Genomic DNA, 20,735 nt, shown 5'->3' on the forward strand with positions numbered 1-20,735 from the left:
TTGTAAATAATTAAAATTGTGAATGTATCAATTCTAAAAATAAGAGACTGAATTAAATATTACTCAGGTCTGTGGAAGGGGTATGGGGGCTTTGGAATGTGTCAGTCGCTCCCATTCTCCATTTCACACCCTTTTCTCTGCTATCTCTCACTCTGTTAAACACTTATACCCTTTTTCTCCTCATATCTTTCGGAAATTCCGCATCTGAATAACTCACACCTCTTCTCTTTCCTCTTCAGCACCATTTTTTCACTCTCTCTTCCACAAACGTCCTTGCATCTCCTTCTCTTAACCATCACCCTATACACAGCACACCTAGTCAACTGTATGCTTTTCTTTTACTTCTTCCAACTGCTCCATTGTATTAGTCTGTGAGATTCAAAATTTTCCCTTGATAAAAGAACACTACCTTATAAATTGTTGCAAATTTTGTTTTAGAGAGAAAATTGACTCCTTTGCCATGACAGTGATGGGAGAGTTTCAGAAAGAATCAAATGCCCAACATGTGACGTGTTTTGATTGGAAAATGGAATTGTTTGATCCAACAACTGAGAACTTTCAATGAATGAGAAACATTTTCTAGATATAGAACCAAATGCTATTTCGTTAATTTTTAACCATCCCCATTTTAAATCTAGAATTAGGATTTTCTGACACTGTGCGAAGACTCTTTAAAGAGCTTCAAAGTTGATGCTGTCTGTTTTTATTTATCTTTTTCCATTTCTAGTTAGTCTTCAGTTGATCCAAATGCCATTTTTCCAAATTATTTTTGCTTTTTGATTCTTGTCCCCAAATTTGACTTGCACAGTAAATGTCAACTAGTGAAGTTCCTATAGGGTTTCCCTAACCTGTAATCAACTTGATGTGTTTTCATGTTGAGTGGTGGTGTGTGCGTATTTAACAACCATCAAGTGATATTGTTATTGTTTTGTATAGTGGTTATAGAATGTCTTGTTTTCCTAATGTTGATTAAACTTGGATTTTTCCATCTGTAGCAAACGGTGCTTCTTTGCAGGTGTCCTTCCCCTTTCTCCCCCATTTGAACTGCTATATGCTGGTTTTTGACTCTGAAAGTGCACTGGGACCTGCTAACCAGGCCCCAGCGCAGTGCTATTTCCCCTATAAAGGTACTGTGGTTTGGTAAACCCAATTGACAAGTACTTTAACACCCCTGTAAGGCCCTAGTAAATGGTACCAGTGGTACCCAGGGCAGGGATGCTAAAGGGGTCACCAGGGCTGCAGCACTGATTGTGCCACCATGTATGACCTGAGTAAATCAACTTGATGTGTTTAATCTTTAATCTGATTCCATGTTGAGTGGTGGTGTTCACATATTTAGCCACCACTAAGTGATAATGTTAATGTGTTGTATAGCCATTATAGAATGTCCTGTTAGCCTAATGTTGATTAAACTTAGCTTTTTTTCATAGTTTTGGTCACCCTACGATGGTCCTATATCTTTATAGGGTGTTTCTGAGGAATGTTTCCTTAAATTATGCATTAGGTTGTAATGAAGCTCTTTGATTTTTTTTTCAGACTTGGTTTTCCTTGTGTGGCCACATTGGTCATACTGTATTGTGGTATGTTGTTTGTTTCCAGTGAAAAAGAGTTACTAGCTGTATCTTAGCTCCAGCTGGGTGCAAATGTTGTTGACCTCCTGTAGAGCATTAGTACTCACGAGGGTAAGAAATGCTGCAGCAAATCTGGTGGCAGTTATGGTTATCTCCCACGAGAAGGGGAGTGATTAGCTAGGATTTGTGTTAAGGAGATTTTGTCCAGTGCAGACATTTTTGACCTGACCCCAAATTTTTGTCTCTATGATTCGTTCCTATTGAAAGAGTTCCAGTGTGGTTCCTTGCAGCAGATGTGTGAGTATCAGTAGGGATTGCACTTGCATTGCTTTGGCTCTAGATTACAGTGAAGTGAAATGTGTAAAGTGTTTTGCGGAGTCCTCATGCCCATGTGTGATTATGGAGTTTTTGCCTACAAAATGTCCCTGCTTGTTGTTCTTAATGGTTCAGCCATGGCCTACGACTCCGGGATAATTCACATGTGTAGAGGACGCTTGGTTAATTTATTGTCTGCAGTGGGTATTTTGGCGTGAGGTGCCATCGACAGTACAAATAGTATTCCTTGAGTAAATGTGGTTGGTTGGTATTGGTGAAACCTGAGCCCACATGGAGGATCTATATCACCCAGAGTCAGATTTGCTGGTCAGGTTTCATGTGTGTGTGTAATAGTGGAAGCAATAGTCGGTGGAAAGCTTAAATCTGTACTACTTCAAGTGTATGATTCCCTTCCTTTAGAGCAGACAGTTGTTTTTGCTCACAATATATTTGCCTTTAGGTGTGTATGAGCAGTTGGGTGAAAGACAGTTGCAAAAGTGAATGAGTGTATGTGAGAAACAATTGCAAAGGCAAGTGAACAGCTGCAGAGAAGTGAGGTTGATGTCCAATTGTGCCACTCTGGCATTGGTGGACAACGCCACAGAGTGTCGTGCTGTAATAGGTGAGGAACATTGAAGAGGAGATTTCTGGAACTTGTTTACTTCACGATTTGTGATCAAAAAGATTGTGTCCTGGGAAATTTGTTGATTGAAAAGAAAATTCTTTAAAGCACTAAAGAGCGCTTTGAGGGGATATGTGTTTATTCCAGCTAGAGAGGGAATGGAGACTCAACAGGTCGCATTATTGCTTCCAAAAAAGGTTTCCATGCGGTGTTGTGGCTTGAGCCATGGCATAAAAAGTCAGAAAAAGAAGGTGCATTACAATTTCCCCGATATGGAACATTTAATTTGTGAATTATTGAGACAATTGATGTTTGAGATGAAACCACCTCCAAGAACTGTACAATTCGAAGCCTTGAATATTTGGGAACATGTAACTGATGAAAAGAATAGAGAAAAGTACAAAAAAAGAATGAAGAAAGCTATAGGAACAGTGGTGGAAGATAGATGGGACAGTCAACAGAAAATTTGGGGGGCAGATATGATTGAAGGAGTGGGGATGCATCCAGTTCTCACTAATGAAGAAGGTGAAAGCACCAAACCAAAGACTACTGTTCGAAGAGCCATGTTTTGAGGCACTTTCTGAAGGCTAGGAAGTCCTGGGTCTTGCGGAGGTTGGTGGGGAGGGAGTTCCAAGTTTTGGCGGCGAGGTGGGAGAAGGATCTGCTACCAGAAGTGGTGCGTTAGATGCGGGGAACTGTTGCGAGGGCAAGGTCGGTGGAGCGGAGCTGGCGGGTCAGGATGTGGAAGTTAAGTCATTTGTTGAGGTAGGCCGGCCCGTGTCGTGGAGGGCTTTGTGATCGTGGATTAGGATTTTGAAGACGATCCTTTTGTTGATGGGCAGCCAGTGTAGGGGTTCTGAGGTGGGCAGTGATGTGCTTGTGGTGAGGGAGGTTGAGGATGAGATGTGTGGCGGCGTTCTGGATGCGCTGGAGTTTCCTCTGAAGCTTGGCTGTGGTCCCCGCGTAGAGGGCATTGCCGTAGTCCAGTCTGCTGCTGACGAGGGCGTGGGTGGACGTTCTTCTTGTTTATATTGGAATCCACTTGAAGGTCTTGCGCAGCATACGGAGGGTGTTGAGGCAAGAGGATGAAATGCCATTGACTTGCTGAGTCATGGAAAGAGACTAGTCTAGTATGAAGCCGAGATTGCGTGTGTGGGTGGTGGGTGTTAGGGGTCGTCCTAAGGTGGCCAGCCACGATGAGTCATCCAATGCTGACCTGTTGGGTCCGAAGATGATGATCTTGGTTTTTCCTGAGTTCAGCTGAGTTCTTGCTGTCATCCAATTGGTGATGGCGAGAAGTCCAGCGTGGAAGTTGTTCTTGGCGGTAGAGGGGTTCCTTGCGAGGGAGAGGATGAGCTGGGTGTCGTTGGCGTAGGAAATGATGTTGAGGCAGTGGGGTCGGACGATGCTGGCGAGAGGAGCCATGTAGATATTGAAGAGGGTGGGACTGAGTGAGGATCCTTGGGGGACTCCACATATGGTCTTGGTGGCTTTAGACCGGGATGGAGGGTGGCGAACTCTTTGGGATCTTTCGGAGAGGAAGGAGGTGAGCCAGTCCAGGGCTTTGTGGCGAATTACGGCGTCAAAGAGGCGCGTGCAAAGGGTTTTGTGGCATACAGTGTTGAAGGCTGCGGAAAGGTCGAGAAGGATGAGGGCAAAGGTTTCACCCTTGTCAAGTCTGGTCCTGATGTCGTCAGTGCAGGCGATGAGGGCAGTCTCGGTGTTGTGGTTTTTGCGGAATCCAGACTGGGAGACGTCAAGTATGTTGTTGTCCTCCAGGAAGCAGGACAGTTGTTTGTTGACTATCTTCTCTATGACCTTCGCGGGGAAGGGGAGTATAGAGATAGGTCGGTTGTTTGTGAGGTTTTCAGGGTCTGCTTTGGGTTTTTTGAGCAAGGCGTTGACTTCGGCGTGTTTCCAAATATTTGGGAAGGTGGCGGTCTCGAAGGAGCTGTTGATGACGGACCGGAGCTGGGGAGCGATGATTTGGCTGGCCTTGTTGAAGATGTGGTGAAGGCAGGGGACAGTTCTAGAGACTATCGATCCAGTGGTTCCTTTGTATGATCCAGGTATGACAGGGAATAATCCCATTTCAATAAATGTCCCAAACGCTCAGAATACACCAGTGATGACACACAGTGCCCAGGAGTTTGTAAGCCCAAGTGATCTCAAGGTAAGGAGAATAAATTCACTTCATAGACCTTTGACACCTACATGAATTGCAGACTCGACTCCAATTACAAGTCAGACAGGATTTACTGCTGATGCAAGATTTGCCCAGAGATATTTGCCATATTTTGTTCCCCAAATAGAGCAGATGCCTAACAATAGCTATAGTACCCTGAATAGAAGGTTACCCTCTTTACTCCAGAAGACATCGATTGAAAGTACTCTGAATCAATTACATGTAGGAGCCCCAAGAAGAGTAGCATTACAGAATATTTCAGTAAGTTTGCAGAGTTCACTGCCCAACAGTTGACAGATTGGCTGAATGATTTGAATCCACGAGTTGCAACAGGAGGAATGAATTTACTCAAGGAAACTTAGATGCAGAGCACTTAGAAAGTTACACTGAAGATGAACTACGGTTCATGTGCAGAGATGTTACCAAACATGCAGACCAAGCTCATGATAAATTGGAAAAAGTAGCCCAGAAAGATTACATTGATTTAGAAACATCAATGCCTTTGAAAAAGACTTATAGAACAGATTTCAGTGATAGAGATATATTGAACATGAGGTCACCTGGAATGAAATTGCACATTAAGGAACTGATAACTTACAATCAAAAATGGGGTGCATTAGATAAATGGGTAGGAATGTGGTCAATGTAAAGAGATCAAAACAAAATAAAAACCTCTGTGCCTCCTGCAAGAGAATGTCAAGTTGAAGGGAGTGTAAAGATGCTTTCAATGAGAGAAATTCCCGGTGGAGGATATGTACATGTACCTTGGAGTAGAAATAATATTTTTTCATTTACAAATGATTTACCAAAATTGAGAGAGTCGCCAGTAGAATGGTATAGGCAGACAGACAGATTTGTGAAACTTTCAGAATGCCTGTGGGAAGATTTTATTATATTGTTGACATTGTGGTTCCTAGTGATTTGTGGTATGCATGTAAGATTAATGTTGTTTGGCCCGACAGTATTAAAATTGAAGCAGAAATGACTCAAAGAGAAGTTAATGGTAATGCGTCTGAGGCTGCACAGAAAGGTCAAAATGCGCAGATTGCAGGAAATGTTGGTGGAATGCAGGGTGTGTATCAGCAGGGAAAAAGGGTGATGCAGGGATGTAATGGATTTCAGCAGCAAGGTAGAGGATGTGGTCTTTCATTAGACCTGACTGGTGCTGTGGATTGGAAAATAACCAATCTGTTAGACCTGACAGCCTTAGAGTTGTCATTTTTGCCTGCCTCCCTCCATTTCTCTGACCCGTTTTTTGCTGGTTTTAGGACTCTGCACACTTTACCACTGCTGACCAGTGCTAAAGTGCATGTGCTCTCTTCTCTAAACATGGTAACATTGGTTCCTACCCAATTGGCATATTTGATTTACTTGTAAGTCCCTAGTAAAATGCACTAGAGGTGCCCAGGGCCTGTAAATTAAATGGTACTAGTGGGCCCGCGGCTTTGGTTGTGCCACCCACATAAGTAGCCCCTTAGCCATGTTCCAGGCCTGCCATTGCAAGGCCTGTGTGTGCAGTTTCACTGCCACTTCAACTTGGCTTTTAAAATTACTCGCTAAGCCTTAAACTCCCCTTTTTCTACATGTAAGTCACCGCTAAGGCAGGCCCTAGGTAACCCATAGGGCAGGGTGCTATGTAAGTAAAATGGTAGGACATGTACGTATGTGTTTTACATGTCGTGGTAGTGAAAAACTCACAAATTCTTTTTCCAGTATTGTGAGATCTGCTCCTCTCATAGATTAGCATTAGAACTGCCCTCATATACATTTAAGTAGTAGATTCTGATCTGGAAGGAGTAGCCCTGTCATGTTTAGTATGGCCAGAATGGTAATAGAAAATCCTGCTTACTGGTGGAGTTGGATTTAATATTACTACTTTAGAAATATCACTTTTAGAAAGTGGGCATTTCCCAGCACTTACTGCCGTCTGTGCCTTACAGCCTGTCTTCAATCTATGTGTGGTCTGTGCTGGTTGACAGTTCCCCTTGTGCATTCCACACACACAGCCGTAAACACAGGACAGTCAGTCACATCTGCATTTATATGCATACTGAATGGGTCTCCCTATGCAGGAAGGGTGGAGGGGCTCTCTCCTAAACTTGAAAGGCCAGTGACCTGCCCTCACAAAAGGACTGATAACCCCCCCCCCCCAACACACACACACACAGGGATCCCGGCAGATAGGACTGGGCTGCAAGGGGAACTTGTGCACTTTAAAACCACTCTTTGAAGTTTCCCCCACTTCAAAGGCCTTTGGTTGTATATATACTGGGTCTCTAACCCCACAAAATCAGACACTTCTGGATCTACACCTGGACTCCATCAGAGGGACTGCCTGGCTGCCCAAAGGACTCATTTGTACTGCATTGTTTAGAAGTACTGCTGCCCTGCTTGTTGCCCTGCTGCCTGCTGGCCTTTGACTCTGCTGGAAGGACTCAGCCTTCCCCATAAGTGCTCTCCAAGGCTTGGATTGAGCTTGCCTCAGGTTCTGAAGTCTCAGGGTCACAAAGACTTCACCAAAAAGAAGAAAATCCCTGTGCGTCTGAAAATCGATGCAACTCCTGCAGAAAGCAACGCAGCACCTGCCTCACGGCTGAAAATCTACTGAATCGCTTACCGGATCGACGCAGCGCCTGCTCATTTTTACCAGTGCATAAAGGATTTACAATGCATTGTCCATGGGCGTCAAAATATCCCCGCATTGCAGTGAGGAGCTAAGGCTGCGCTACCGGAAATCCACGCATCACCTTGCAGCTTGGAAAGAAACGACTCATCGTCTGTGCCGCAGTGGAAAATCTAATGCTGAGCCTCATTTTTCAAAACATCTCCTCCCCTGCAGCCTCTGTGCATCATTATGACGCATCCCAGGTACTGTGTGTTCCAAGGATACAACCACTGATTCTTAAGGATTAAGAATCTTTTAAGCCTTTAAAAAGTGATATCTCAACTTGTGCATATTCGATTTTTGTTGTTTTGAACTTAGTTTATTCAGATAAATATTATCTATTTTCCGAAACTGATGTGGAGTACTTTTTGTGGTGTTTTCACTGTGTTACTGTATGAGTTATTGCACAAATACTTTACACATTGACTTCTAAGTTAAGCATGCCTGCTCTGTGACAAGCTACCAGAGGGTGAGTACAGGATAACTTGAACTGTGTTGTGACTTACCCTGAGTAGGATTGTGGTCCCTACTTGACTAGGGTGTACACTTCTGCCAACTAGAGACCCAATTTCTAACACAATCTGTGCCACAGATGCAGCCAGTTGGGCCATTGGAGACAGGATTGTCCCCAAAATGCTGGTAATAATCAGTTGCAGAATGGTGGAATGATTCAAATCCAAGATGAAAATCTGGTTCAAAAGCAGAAAGTTCAAAGACCTCATATGTAAAATGCAAATGTATCCCAAAGAAAGCAGCAGAAACAGGCTCCACAAGCCCGATGCCCCAATAGCAACAGCAAATGAATGTTCCTTGACAGATACTTAATCAAGTGACAAATGCAAATACTGATTTAGGCGGTCATTTTGAACATGGCTGGATACACCACCGACAACCGTGCTGACGGTTGACAGATGACAGTAGGTACCCTGCCATATAATGACGCCTGAAGCCTCACTGCCATTGTTGGCAGTGAGGGCCGCCAGGTGCCATGCTGGCAGTCGGTGGCGGGGTGGATGCTTCTCCAAACTCACCACCACGTCAGCCAGGCACCGCCACACCTATAATGATGCAGTCATAGACGTGGCGGTGTATAGAGTCGCAGAGCAGTACCTAGAGGCCCGTTCCCTCCCGGAGCAGCACCACGGAACAGGTAAGTGCTGCCTGAGAGGGAAGGGAGGGAGGGGGATGTGTGTTGATTGAGTGAGTGTGTGCATGGGGGTGTGCGTGTGTGTTTGTGAAGGGTGGATGTGTTTCTGCATGTATGAATGCATGTGTGTATATGTCTGTATGTGCGTACATGTGTAGTTGGGGGGTTGGGCAGGGGCCTAAACGGAGGTGAGGGTTGGGGAAGGCCTACAGGGATATCGGGGTAGAAGTGGTAGTGTTTAGGATTTCAGGTTTCGGGGGTGGGGAGTGTCCAGGGGTTTGGGGTTGGTATATAGGGGTAGTGGCAGTGAGGGGGGGTAGCGTGTCACATACTGGTGACAGGAATGAGTATTCCTGTCACCAGTATGCTTTCTGCCAGAGATCACCTGGTGGAAATGGGATCATTATCCCACCGGCGGTCTAGGCTCCACCGCCGGGTCGATGGTGGTTACCTTCGGCCCGGTGGTCGAATCAGGCCTGGCAATGAGTGGTAGTGAACTGCCTGCTTTGCAGCCAGTTCACTACTGTCATCTTTATAAGGTGGTCGTGCACCGCCATGCTGTTGGCGGTAATTACCGCCACCGCCGGCGGAGCGGGCTTTCCCGCCATCTTTAAAATGACCGCCATAGTCACATCCCAGTTTCCTTTTATTGATTCGGTGATGAAGAAATTATAGAGGTTCTGCAGTGAAATTGCCTCACTGAAGAGGAATGCATTCTAGGTGCATCCTTAGAAGTGGATCAGTGTGGTCCATATGTTGATGGAGATGTAAATGGTCACTATGGGGTTTATTCCAGCTTTGGAGGAGGTGTTAATCCGTCCCAAAAGTGACGGAAAAGTGACGGATTTACCACCAGCCGTATTACGAGTCCATTATATCCTATGGAACTCGTAATACGGCTGGTGGTATATCCGTCACTTTACCGTCACTTTTGGGACAGATTAACACCTCCTCCAAAGTTGGAATAACCCCCTATGTCTCTTTTCTTGTAGACACAGGTACAACTCGCTCTACTGTGCAAACAGCAGAAGTGCCAAATTTCACCCCTTTCTGGAAGGAAAAATTAGGTTGTAGATGTTGTAAATCAACATTTAATAAATTTGGTAACAGAATGTGTCCCCGTAAAAATAGGTTCCGCTGAGGATGAACACCAATTTGTGGTGTGTGATTCAGGTCCTGTAAGTTTGCTAGGATGTGACCTGTTGTGTAAACTAAACTGTTCCATTAGCTGCACACCTGAGGAATTGAGATCCAGACAAATAATAAGGATATAGTATTTAAAATGGAAGATCAGACCCCAAATATCACATTATTCCTAATGTTGACATGCAATGATTTGCCCAATGATTTAAAAGACACTGGGGCATATTTAAGAAAAGTGGCACTGCACCTAGTGCAGCTCCACTTTTCTTGTGCCCCTTAGCGCCCTGCCACTAACATCACCATGTGTGCACCATATTTAACATACAGCCCACCCTGGGGATAGTTAGGAAACTATCATTAAAAATGTTGGCGCTAATTTGGCACTTTGCCGGATTAGCATCAATTTTTTTTACACTAATCTTGCAAAGTACCTAAAGGCCCATTGAAAACAATGGGAGCCTCATTTTAATGCCTGCTCTGTGCAGGTGTTAAAAATGCTGGAAAAAATGGCACAAAGAAATCTTCTAGATTTATTAGCACCATTTGTTTCAGCCCCCCCTACGGGGGAATGACCCCCTTCCATACATCGTGCCTGGCGCAGGCATAATGTGGCACAAGGGGTTACAAAGTGGTGCAATGCATGCATTGCTTGTGAATATTGCACTGAGAATTTGGCCTCTTTGGGCCACCTTAGCGTAAAAAAAAATTATGCGAATGTGCTGCAAGTAGGTGCTAGGGGCTTTTAAATATGTCCCACTGTGTCCCCTGAAGTTTGGGGCTTTTCAGCAATGGAAAATGGACTCATCAAAAGAGTTGAACCATTAAAAATAACAGTAAAACCAAACGTTGTGTACCCAAGAATACCTCCATATAACATGACACCTGATGTATTTGGAGGAATTACTCCAATTGAGCAAGGGATTCCAAAAGAGATAATGGGAAGTCCATGTAACTCTCCAATTTTGGGACTGTGGAAGCCCAGTGGAAAGTTCTATATTGTGCAGGATTTGAAAAAAATAAATGCAATAGTAGGTCCATGTTGTTCTGTGATACCAAATCCAGCAGTAATACTGTTTCAGGTTCCCTGTGCAGTAGAATGGTTTACCATAATTGATCTTTGCCTTTTTCTCCATCCCATTGCATAAAGAGAGCCAGTTTCAACAGTAGTGTTTTGCCATGGTGTTGAGTTCCTCAGGGTATACTGAGTCACCATTGATTTTCAGTCAGATTCTAAAGAACAATCTGGAGTCCTTAGGAATGCCTTTTCACTCCTGATACAGTATATTGATGACCTGTTAGTGGCATCAAACACACAGGAAGCATGTAAGTACAATACCATTGCCTTGTTGAATTACTTAGATATGAATGGTCATAAAGTGTCCCCAAAACAATTCCAGTATTGTAAGAAAGAAGTCCTGTATATAGGTTACCATATTGAGAAAGGTGCAAGTAAAATGGCCAAAGAGAGAATATCAGCAATTTTGAAAATTATTCCTTCAACAACTCAGAAATAAGTCAGAATTTTCCTGGGAAGGGTTGGCTAATGTCACCAGAGGATACTAAACATTTACTTTTAGGACAGGCCTTTACAGATGCTGACACACAAAGATGTGCCTGATCTGCTACCATTGGATGACAACTGTTTTCGTGCCTTCACAGAACTGAGGGAAAACCTCTGTTGTGCCCCGGCTGTGGGAATGCCTGATTATAACAAATGTTTTACTTTGTTTTTGTGTGAGAGCTATGGATGTGCTCTCTCAGTTTTGACTCAGTTTCATGGAAATGCCAACAGACCAGTAGTTTTGTTTTCTGCTTCTCTTGATCCTGTGGCATCAGCGTTTCCTGGCTGTCATAAAGCCCTGGCCGCATCTAGCGTCACAATTCCGCCAGACCAAAGTTGAGTGATAAAGTGGTGGTATCAAAACCCATGCCGTTACGCCAACAGAACTCTACGCCCATCACATTATGACCCATGAATCATCACGGCGGGCATTCAATGGCGGTAAACCATTGGCGGTACATACCACCGGGCTCAAAATACACACACACAAACAAAACATTACATTGGTCAATTTAAATAACACGCACCTGACACCCATACACAAACCGCACACACACCACTATAAAACACACACCCACATTACCCACAACCCTTTACAACTACAAACCATTGGCATGAGACAGACAGCAAGCCACAGACAAAACCAGAGCCACACACTACATACAGCTATACACCACCCACGCACCCCACATCACACACCCCAACACATTACCCTACACATCCTCACCTATACACTTCACACAACAACCATGGCACCACAAAGACACCCCCGATTCACAGAGGAGGAGCTAAGGGTCATGGTGGAGGAAATCGTCAGGTAGAGCCACAGCTATTTGGAGCACACGTGCAGCAGATATCCATTGCAAGGAAGATGGAGCTATGACGGAGGATCGTGGACAGGGTCAATGCCGTGGGACAGCACCCAAGAACCAGGGATGACATCAGGAAGAGGTGGAACGACCTACGCGTGAAGGTATGTTCCATTGCAGCAAGACAACAACTCGCTGTGCAGAGGACTGGCAGTGAACCCCCACCTCCTCCTCCACAACTAATAACATGGGAGGAGCAAGTCTTGGCAATCATGCATCCTGAGGACCTGGCCCGGAGTAGGAGGAGGACCAGACTCTGGTAAGTCAACTCTCTACTACTACTACTACCCCCCTACCTGCATGCCACCACATCCCACCACCCTCACTCTCATCACTCCACTGCATCCCACACACCCCACCATCACATTTCACTCATCCCAATGCCAAGCCCTGCAAGTACCAATGCATGGATACCACTCACAGCCCTGCATGGGCACTCATCACTAAAGCATGCACACTATAGATAAGTAACTATCCCACCATACACCAATGTACACAAATGAAAGCAGCCAGGGCAAATACAACAAAAGAGGGCAAGCCACGGATGCACATTATGTCAGGCACAGAAACAATAACACATCATTGACATCCCCACAAGTACCCCTGGCCAATGTCACCGGAGAGGAGGTGCCAGCAATATCCAGTCCCTCAACAGAAGAGGCCCACAGTAATGACAGCAACTCTGGTCTTCAGGATCTGGATGACCAAACTGGCCCATCAGGGTCCTCTGGACAGCCGGTTACCAAGGCCCAGTCAAACGCCACCACAGAGCCTCCACAATCAGGAAACACCACCAGAGCACCCATCCAGCGTACCCATACCTCTGTCCCCAGGACACGTCAATCAGCAGTGTGTCCAACTCTACAGGGACCTCAGGCCATACCTCACACCCAAGACAATCAGGGACCTGGGGTCAGTGGCAGTGGGCACACGGTTCAGGGGACAGAGGCACAGGCCACCAGGGAAACTGGGAGGAGTGCAGTGCGCCAGGGGGAGGACAAGCCCAGGGAACCGACTCTCCAGGAGGCACTCTCCGAGATCCTGGGAGCCTATCAACATTCCCAAGACACGATGGGCCAGATCCTGGACAATGTGCAGGAGAACAGGCAGCTGCAGGAGGGACAGTACCAGGGGATCAGGGAGGACTTGCAGGGAATTAACACCACCCTGGTCTCCATAGCAGGGGTGCTGGCAGACATGGCCAATATTATGAGGGAGGAAGTCACACAACAGCGGGCCCCTGCCACTAGCTGGACATCTGAACAGCCTTCCACCTCCGCCACCGTTAGTGGACAGGAGGCCCCGCCACAGGACTCACAGGCCACCAGCACCCCTCCCCCTGCTGAAGGTGAACCACCCCACAAACGTTCCCTGCAGCCCAGACAGAAGCCAGAGACACTTGCCAAGACCCCCGCTAGGAAAGGAGACTCTCCTGATTATCACCCTTGTGTCCCACTCAGTCATCCTGTCCACTTGAACTGCCATTGCTCCCCTTCCTATGTCCCCTTAGACAATGCACCTGTGCCTAAGACTGGGTCAATACCCTGGACTTTCCTCCATCATCACCCCATCCCATTGCACTTGCCCATCAATATTTTAGCACTTCAATAAACACCCTTGGAAAAAAAAGAAGTATGGAGTGTGTCAAAATTTTCAAGTATGTATTCATTTAAACAGGTACAAAAATTGCAATTCAACTGTACTGAAAATGAGCATAGGTAAATGACCTGTAGCTGGCTGCTGTGATCACACCAGGCGCATATGTGAGGTCACCAACATCTGTAAAATGAATTGCCAAAGGGAACAGTAAGTGGGCATAGAAGTGGGAAATAGCAGCATGCCAGTGCCACAGACATTCCAAAAAATGTCAATGATATGTGAAGTAACACTGTCTTAACTGTGTGTCATTGGAAGTATTGTCTGATGACTGATGTTCTGTTGTCCTCATCCTCATCCTCTGCCTCCTCATCCTCCCTATCCACAGAATCCACTGCTGCCACACAGGCATCTCCAGCCTCCTCCTCCTGCAGAAAAGGCACATGGCGTCTCAGGCCAAGGTTGTGCAACATGCTGCATGCCACTATTATCTGGCAGACCTTCTTGGGTGAGTAGCACAGGGATCCACCTGATAGATGGAGGCACCTGGACCTGGCATTCAGGAGGCCAAAGGTCCGTTCTATTGTCCTTCTGGTTCACCCATGTGCCTCATAACGTTCTTCTGCCCTTGTCCTGGCATTCCTCACAGGGGTCAGCAGCCATGATAGGTTTGGGTAACCAGAGTCACCTGCAATATTGAGGGACAACATTTAGCGACACACTATCCCATATGGCCCACACCATACCCATACACCTACATATACTGGGTGGGGACCGGGCTCTGTAGTTTGGCCATCACATTTGGGATGCTGCTATTCCTCAGGACAATGGCACCATGCACCGACCCTGGATACTTAGCATTGATGTGGGGGATGTACTGGTCCGGCAAGCACACCATCTGTACATTCATAAAGTGGAAACTCTTACAATTTCTGAACACCGCCGCGGACGTGATCGACATTTTCTATCTCATCCCTCACTTGCTACCTGACTTTCCACAAAGACCTGTGTCTGGAAACTACCATGGCCCGTGTGATTGGGGAAAGGGCCCCAGCCTTCATTTCGGCGAAGTTGGAGAGACTGGTGGATGGGGTCCTACCCCAGTACGGACTGCTGTATGAGCCTCCAGACCAACAGGTGAGTACACTGTGGGCACGATGCATGTGGCATGACTGCTTGGAGTGGTGTGTGAAGGCCTCTTGTAAGGAGGGTGGATGGATGTCCACTGGGCGGCATATTTGTTGTGTGCTGGGCCATGTGTGTGCAAATGGTAATGTGAAGTGGCATGGTGGGCCATAAGTGTAACAGGCTGGACTGTTTGTCTAATATTATTTTCCTGTGTGTATTTCCTCTGCAGGTCAGCGCCCATCAAACGAAGGGTATATGGTGTGCCATCGCCAAAAACATGTGGACCCTGGGGGTCTATGGCAGGCGGAGTACAAACTGTCGCAAACGGTGGGAGAACCTGAGACGCTGGGCACGGAAGACCGCAGAGGCCCAGCTGGGGATCGCTTCCCAGTGAGGAAGGGGTGCCTGTCGAACCCTGACCTCCCCCTGATGGCCCGCATACTGGTGGTGGCCTATCCAGAGCTAGATGGGCGCTTGACGGCATCACAGCAGCCACAAGGGGGTAAGTACAGTGTCCATAATTACAACTTACGGCTGGTGGAGTGGTATCTGGGTGGTGGATGTGTATCAGTGGGTGCCCCTAGGCCAGGCCTGACATTGCAGTGTAGGTCCCCTGGTGGCTAGGGTTCAGAAGGGAAAATCCTGCTACCTAGCTCGTAGTCATCCACTACTGGTTGTAAGGAAATGCCTCCTTGGCATGGTTGCCCCCTGACTTTTTGCCTTTGCTGATGCTATGTTTACAATTGAAAGTGTGCTGAGGCCTGCTAACCAGGCCCCAGCACCAGTGTTCTTTCCCTAACCTGTACTTTTGTATCCACAATTGGCAGACCCTGGCATCCAGATAAGTCCCTTGTAACTGGTACTTCTAGTACCAAGGGCCCTGATGCCAAGGAAGGTCCCTAAGGGCTGCAGCATGTCTTATGCCACCCTGGAGACCTCTCACTCAGCACAGACACACTGCTTGCCAGCTTGTGTGTGCTAGTGAGGACAAAACGAGTAAGTCGACATGGCACTCCCCTCAGGGTGCCATGCCAGCCTCTCACTGCCTATGCAGTATAGGTAAGACACCCCTCTAGCAGGCCTTACAGCCCTAAGGCAGGGTGCACTATACCATAGGTGAGGGTACCAGTGCATGAGCATGGTACCCCTACAGTGTCTAAACAAAACCTTAGACATTGTAAGTGCAGGGTAGCCATAAGAGTATATGGTCTGGGAGTCTGTCAAACACGAACTCCACAGCACCATAATGGCTACACTGAAAACTGGGAAGTTTGGTATCAAACTTCTCAGCACAATAAATGCACACTGATGCCAGTGTACATTTTATTGCAAAATACACCCCAGAGGGCACCTTAGAGGTGCCCCCTGAAACTTAACCGACTGTCTGTGTAGGCTGACTAGTTCCAGCAGCCTGCCACACCAGAGACATGTTGCTGGCCCCATGGGGAGAGTGCCTTTGTCACTCTGAGGCCAGTAACAAAGCCTGCACTGGGTGGAGATGCTAACACCTCCCCCAGGCAGGAGCTGTGACACCTGGCGGTGAGCCTCAAAGGCTCACCCCTTTGTCACAGCCCAGCAGGGCACTCCAGCTTAGTGGAGTTGCCCGCCCCCTCCGGCCACGGCCCCCACTTTTGGCGGCAAGGCTGGAGGGAACAAAGAAAGCAACAAGGAGGAGTCACTGGCCAGTCAGGACAGCCCCTAAGGTGTCCTGAGCTGAAGTGACTCTAACTTTTAGAAATCCTCCATCTTGCAGATGGAGGATTCCCCCAATAGGGTTAGGATTGTGACCCCCTCCCCTTGGGAGGAGGCACAAAGAGGGTGTACCCACCCTCAGGGCTAGTAGCCATTGGCTACTAACCCCCCAGACCTAAACACGCCCTTAAATTTAGTATTTAAGGGCTACCCTGAACCCTAGAAAATTAGATTCCTGCAACTACAAGAAGAAGGACTGCCTAGCTGAAAACCCCTGCAGAGGAAGACCAGAAGACGACAACTGCCTTGGCTCCAGAAACTCACCGGCCTGTCTCCTGCCTTCCAAAGATCCTGCTCCAGCGACGCCTTCCAAAGGGACCAGCGACCTCGACATCCTCTGAGGACTGCCCCTGCTTCGAAAAGACAAGAAACTCCCGAGGACAGCGGACCTGCTCCAAGAAAGGCTGCAACTTTGTTTCCAGCAGCTTTGAAAGAACCCTGCAAGCTCCCCGCAAGAAGCGTGAGACTTGCAACACTGCACCCGGCGACCCCGACTCGGCTGGTGGAGATCCAACACCTCAGGAGGGACCCCAGGACTACTCTGATACTGTGAGTACCAAAACCTGTCCCCCCTGAGCCCCCACAGCGCCGCCTGCAGAGGGAATCCCGAGGCTTCCCCTGACCGCGACTCTTTGAATCCTAAGTCCCGACGCCTGGGAGAGACCCTGCACCCGCAGCCCCCAGGACCTGAAGGACCGGACTTTCACTGGAGAAGTGACCCCCAGGAGTCCCTCTCCCTTGCCCAAGTGGAGGTTTCCCCGAGGAACCCCCCCCTTGCCTGCCTGCAGCGCTGAAGAGATCCCGAGATCTCTCATAGACTAACATTGCGAACCCGACGCTTGTTTCTACACTGCACCCGGCCGCCCCCGCGCTGCTGAGGGTGAAATTTCTGTGTGGGCTTGTGTCCCCCCCGGTGCCCTACAAAACCCCCCTGGTCTGCCCTCCGAAGACGCGGGTACTTACCTGCAAGCAGACCGGAACCGGGGCACCCCCTTCTCTCCATTCTAGCCTATGTGTTTTGGGCACCACTTTGAACTCTGCACCTGACCGGCCCTGAGCTGCTGGTGTGGTGACTTTGGGGTTGCTCTGAACCCCCAACGGTGGGCTACCTTGGACCAAGAACTGAACCCTGTAAGTGTCTTACTTACCTGGTAAAACTAACAAAAACTTACCTCCCCCAGGAACTGTGAAAATTGCACTGTGTCCACTTTTAAAACAGCTATTTGTCAATAACTTGTAAAGTATACATGCAATTTTTATGATTTAAAGTTCCTAAAGTACTTACCTGCAATACCTTTCGAATGAGATATTACATGTAGAAATTGAACCTGTGGTTCTTAAAATAAACTAAGAAAATATATTTTTCTATACAAAAACCTATTGGCTGGATTTGTCTCTGAGTGTGTGTACCTCATTTATTGTCTATGTGTATGTACAACAAATGCTTAACACTACTCCTTGGATAAGCCTACTGCTCGACCACACTACCACAAAATAGAGCATTAGTATTATCTATTTTTACCACTATTTTACCTCTAAGGGGAACCCTTGGACTCTGTGCATGCTATTCCTCACTTTGAAATAGCACATACAGAGCCAACTTCCTACACTGGTCATGACTGCCTGGGTCCCAAGTGGGCTGCATTTGGCGGTATGTGCCCCTCCCCATGCCTTGGTGGCAAGCTATTTCTCTGGTAGTGCAATGCATAATGCGTAGGCCTGTTCCTTGTGTGTCAGAGGGTGCTGTGTACGCCAACAGTAGTGTTGGGGTAGCCATTGACCAACTGTATCCTTTGTCTCTCTCCCCCTTCTTGTTTTATCAACCTGTCCATGTGTGCATTAGCATCATCTGGCGAAGGTGCGAAGCACCGGTGACATAGGGAGCTGCATCCCACAGGACCCAGGAGGCAGAGTCCACCGACGCTAAGGGTACCAGTGGGACGGAGGGCGAGGGGTCCACCACGGCGGAGACTGGAGGGGACAGTTCTGACATCCGATGGAAGCTACCTGGTGGTGGCAGACACTTCTAGGACCACCCCAGCTACAGGTACAGCCGCCAACCCCCTTACCAGCACCACGCTCCCAGCAGCCCCTCATTGAATTGCCCGTGCCTGTGCCCGCTCACCCAGGAGAGTGGGCATCTCCTTCGCCCCAGGCACCTCAGGCCCTGACCCAGTAAGCCCTGCTGCCCTGAGGGAAGAGGCTACTGACCTCCTAAGATCCATCTCTGTAGGGCAGTCAGCCATTGTGAATGCCATCCAGGGGCTGGCAGCCCAGATGCAACAGACTAATGCATTCCTGGAGGGCATTCACACCGGCTTGGCGGCCCAACAGAGATCGATTCGGGCTCTGGCCTCCTCTCTGATGGCAGCCATTGTCCCTGTTTCCACCCTCCCTCCTCCAGCTTCCTCTTCCCAATTCCATTCTCCTCAACCCCAACCTGTCCCAGTCACACAGGCAGACGAGCATGCACACCTGACAACACACAAGAGTGGTACAGGCAAACACAAGCACCACACTTCATCCCACACGCACTCACACAAACACCATCCAGAGGCAGACATACCAACACACACAATTTCCACTGTCTCCCCCTCCTCCTCCTCCTTTACCTCCCTCCCAGTTCCGTCTACACTCACACCTGCATGCACTACATCATCATCCACTACCAGCATCACCACCACACCAAGCAGAACACACACCTCATTAGCAGACACCTCCACAACAGCCATGCACACGTCCCCTGTGTCCTCGCCCACTGTGTCTGTCCCCCCTAAGGTACACAAACGCAAGCACTCAGACACCCAACAGCCATCCACCTCACAACAGCATCCAGCCCATGCACCTGCACCCACAATCAGCAGACAGACACCTCCTACAACCACTCCCTCTTCCTCCACTCCCAAACCTTCTCCCTCTTCCCGCCCCAATGTCCCTAAAAAACTGTTCCTATCCACCATTGACCTCTTCTGTCCTGCATGTTTGGCCAGGGTGGGAAGAACCCAGCCAAGCACCTCAGCGACACAGTCCACGGGCCCAGTCATCACCACACCCACTACTGGTGGAAAAGGATCTAGGGCACATGTCCTGAGGGTGAAGGAGCCTGCACCAGGCAGCCTCAAGGGAAAGGAGCCTGCCATAGCTGCCGGAATGAGCAATGATCCTGCCCAAGCCGCTGCCAGGAAGACAAAGGAGCCTGTGCCCAAACTGCTGCCAGGAAGACAAAGGAGCCTGCCCCAGCTGCTGCCAGGAAGACTAAGGAGCCTGCAAAAGCTGCTTCAAAGAAGGTTAAGGAGCCTGCCCCAGCTGCCAGGAAGACTAAGGAGCCTGCACCAGTAGGCAGGAAGAGCAAGGGGCAAGAACTGTGAAGGAGCCCCCACCACCAACCATGGTTGTGCAGCCATCCGAGGTTGCAGGGGATGGGCAGGAGCCTCCCCCCACCAGCAGCAGCACCACCACCACCACCACCAGTGAGCAGCCATCTGAGGTTGCAGAGGATGGGCAGGAGCCTCCCCCCACCAGCAGCAGCAGAACCACCACCAGTGAGCAGCCATCTAAGTTTGCAGGGGATGGGCAGGAACCTCCCCCATCAGCAGCAGCACCACCACCACCACCACCACCAGTGAGCAGCCGTCACTGCCGGTGGGCGGTTTGTAATCCTGCCTCCATGGGCTGCTGTGCAGCCTTCCCCCTGCAAATCCAGTGGGTATGACAGCCACCTAAGAGACTGTGACCTTGCACTCCCCAAGATCAAGAGCACAGAGCATGATGCCCCCTCCAGAACCAGTGGGTATGACAAACACCTACCCCAGACTCCCCAGGATCAAGAGCACAGGGCACGATGCCCCCTCCAGAACCAGTGGGTATGACACCCACCTAACCCGACTACCCAGCATCAAGAGCACAGGGCACAATGCCCCCTCCAGAACCAGTGGGTATGACACCCACCTACCCCAGACTCCCCAGGATCAAGAGCACAGAGCATGATGCCCCCTCTAGAACCAGTGGGTATGACACCCACCTACCCCAGACTCCCCAGGATCATGAGCACAGGGCACGATGCCCCCTCCAGAACCAGTAGGTATGACACCCACGTAAGAGACTGTGGCCTTGCACTCCCCAGGACCAGGCACAGGGCATGTTGCCCCCTACAGAGCAAGTGGGCAAGTCACCCACTCAAG

Source organism: Pleurodeles waltl, chromosome 2_1, assembly GCF_031143425.1.
Source record: "Pleurodeles waltl isolate 20211129_DDA chromosome 2_1, aPleWal1.hap1.20221129, whole genome shotgun sequence".
NCBI classification, from domain to species: domain Eukaryota; kingdom Metazoa; phylum Chordata; class Amphibia; order Caudata; family Salamandridae; genus Pleurodeles; species Pleurodeles waltl.